General features: G+C 37.0%; 1 pseudogene; it reads left to right on the plus strand.

Annotated features, from left to right (window-relative positions):
- On the plus strand, window positions 359-1,404 carry Gm12007 (predicted gene 12007; annotated as a pseudogene).

Here is a 3,488-nt window from a genome sequence, read left to right on the forward strand (position 1 = left end):
TTTTTGCTGTAATGCTGATTAGTATCTTCCTAGTTGTTGCTATGAGATTAATGCTGCCATACTTTCTAAAGTAATTCAATAATTTTGAGTTAATTTTTCAGTTATTTCTTACAATTCTTACACTGCCTTTACTTCTGATAATCATTGTTACATTTTTTATTTCTTTAAAATGCATATTGTTTACTTTTTGTGAAGCCATTCTTTAAGTTTCTATTGTGAACTATTTGTTTTTATGTATGGATTTGTCTTGATTGTATGTGTTTGTTGGTAACTGTGGCGACCAGAAAAGGACACTGTGTCCACATTACTTGGTTAGATGGTTATAAACAACTATGTGGTTGTTAGAAACTGAGCCTTGGGATGGAGGCAAGCATGGCACCACCTGAGAGGTACTGCATCCCAGGCGAATGTCTGTGTAACTTGGAGGAAGGCAGCCCCAGCAATTGCACCTACACACAGCACCTACACAAGAGGCTACATCTTTTCTTTGCTGGCTGGTACCTGACAAATGCCAGCAAGAATGGCATGGTTCCTGTGGTGTCTGTAATGAGAGAAGCAGATTCCCAGTTACTTCCATGTGGGAGCTGTTATCAAATGTAAGGCCTCTAATATTAACTCACATTTTGCCAAAGTACATATCCTGTATGTAGGATCCACACCACTTAAAAATGCTTTTCGACAAAGTATTTTCAAGGAAGCTATCCGTGTAACTAAAAAAGGCAAGGTAGAAATTTACAAGAGTTTCTGGTCAGGTTAAAATAATTTTGGCTAAAGTTATCTCCCTAGGTGATGCACAGTCCAATTACCTGCTGATTATAGCTGAAAATGAGTTAGGAGTTTTTGGTGGCCCACAGTGAGTCAGGTGTCTAGATGGTTCTCATCGGCTGGCGTGAAATGCAGTGCCCCAAGACCCACATTAAAAATTCCCAAAAAGTAGCCAGAGTATAGAATCACTTCTTACAAACCTAAGATTACTTTGCCACAAAGAGGGATTCAACTATTTCTAAAAGCACATATATGGAAAAAGAAAAACCAAAAAACAAGATGCCATGGTCTTTATTAAGATACCTGCAGTCAGGTAGCAACCATCTTTTTAAACAATGTGTCCAAAATATATTCCCATCATAATGAACACCCAAGGCTCCTGCAGGTGAGAAAGGAAGATTGTTAGTGTGCAAGTTTGAGGCCATCCTGGACTACATATTGAGACTCTTTCAACCAAACGACAAAATAATGAAAACGTGTACTATTTGAAACACTATTTTGGGGAAATTGATTTTTATTCTCTGGGCTTATGAATCTCATTTAAAGGCACTCAACAAACAAATTTCATGTAATATTGAAAGTACCTTATGCCTTTTTTATAAATATGAACACATGTATTTTGCTACGACTGTAAAAAATAAAAGAAAGAAAATGAGCCTTAAAACACATGAAACTCAAGAAGAAGGAAGACCAAAGTGTGGCTACTTCGTTCCTTCTTAGAATGGGGAACAAAGTACCCATGGAAGGAGTTACAGAGACAAACTTCAGAGCTAAGATCGAAGGAAAGAGCATCCAGAGACCATCCAGAGACTACCCCACCCAGGGATCCATCCCATATGTAACCACCCAAACCCAGACACTATTGCATATGCCAGAAAAATTTTGCTGACAGGACCCTGATATAGCTCTCTCTTGTGAGTCTATGCCAATGCCTGGCAAATACAGAAGTGGATCCCCACAGTCATCTATTGTATGGATCACAGGGTCACTAATGAAGGAGCTAGAGAAAGTACCCAAGGAGCTAAAGGGGTCTGCAACCCTATAGGAGGAACAACGATATGAACTAACCAGTACACCTCACCCCCAGAGCTGTGTCTTAGTTGCATATGTAGCAGAGGATGGCCTATTCAGCCATCAATGCTAGGTAGGAGAGGCCCTTGGTAATGCGATGATCATATGATCCAGTGCAGGGGAATGCCAGGGCCAGGAAGAGGGAGTGGGTGGGTTGGGGAGCAAGGTGGTGGGAAGAGTATAGGAGGCTTTGGAGATAACATTTGAAATGTAAATGAAAAAAATATCTAATAAAAAACAGAAAAGAAAAAAAAAGTGAGCCTTAGTCCTTTGAAAGGATAGCAGTGCTCTTAACCTCTGAAGCATCTCTTCAACCCCATGAGTGTTTCATGTAAATCCTCATCAACTTATTATAATATATAATATTATATTATAAAATACTATAATATAAAGATAATATTGTTTTACCTTTTATTTTATTTTTCTTTCCCATTTTCCTACATACTGTAATGACACTAGATATTGAAAAATTGAGTCAATAAATCATAAAATACTTTGTGCTTATCAGAGGGTGTCACATCACCTCGTCACCAAGAATATTCTGACATGTAATTAATGCTGTTGCTTTCTCCCAAGGAACCCAGGGCTAGATGACACATTGGGTATTTTCTCTCTACCTCCTAAACTGTGGAGTACATATGTTTGTGCTTGAATATTTCCTTAATATGAAAAAAATCCCATACGATATTTTGTCACCACCCAAAAAGAGAACTGGAATATGTCCTCAATATCTGTGCTACCTCTGGGAATCCTTGGGGTTGCCAAAACTGAAGCTATTGCTTCTCACATTTCAGTATTCAGTCAGCATGTAATATGTGGTGACTATTTTAATGACACAATAGGTTCACTTATACTATGACTTTATATATATATATATATATATATATATATATATATATATATATATATATATAAAATATTAAGGTATGCTCATTCTATGTGTGCTGCTCTTTTAGAACATTCAGCCTTAAACAGATAATATTATTGGGTAGTTCCTAGAGAATAGAAACGTAAGGATTTTTCTAGAGATTTTGTTGGGAACTGGACCTGTCTCCAAGAAGGCTAAAGAAAAACTTAGTGAATACTTTTCTGGTGGTGTGGAGAACATGGATAATCCACTATGAATGGTTTAAAGGGCTATTCAAGTTAAATGCATATGACATTCCTCCTTTATGCTTTATAAGGAATAATAAGGCATCCTGAAACATTTGAACATATCTTCAAATGAATGAATATAAGCATGTTGGTTGACTGTTTCTAGCATCTCTGGAGAAAGTAACAAAAAAGGAAAAGAAGGAGCTCAGAGATGCACTTTTCCAGGACCACATGCACACACAAATCTAATGGATTCTAAGTGAGACCTGAGAGAATAAACTTTTCAGCAGCAGAAGGAATGAAATTACTGTTAATAAAAAGCCATAACCCCATTGTACAGTTAACTGATTTACAACATATATTTAAGTTCCAGCCTTGAAAAGTATCAGCAGTGAATTTAGGGTCCTGATTGGAAATCAGTGATATTCTGTATCTTGGGATGGAGATGTACTAGATGAATCTATTTAGATTTATGGCATCAAGCACCCAGGTACAAATCGATTAATTTTGCCTAAGATAGTACATTAGTAAAAGATTCAGTTTTTCTATACACTGCT

Source organism: Mus musculus, chromosome 11 (assembly GCF_000001635.26).
Source record: "Mus musculus strain C57BL/6J chromosome 11, GRCm38.p6 C57BL/6J".
Lineage (NCBI taxonomy): Eukaryota > Metazoa > Chordata > Mammalia > Rodentia > Muridae > Mus > Mus musculus.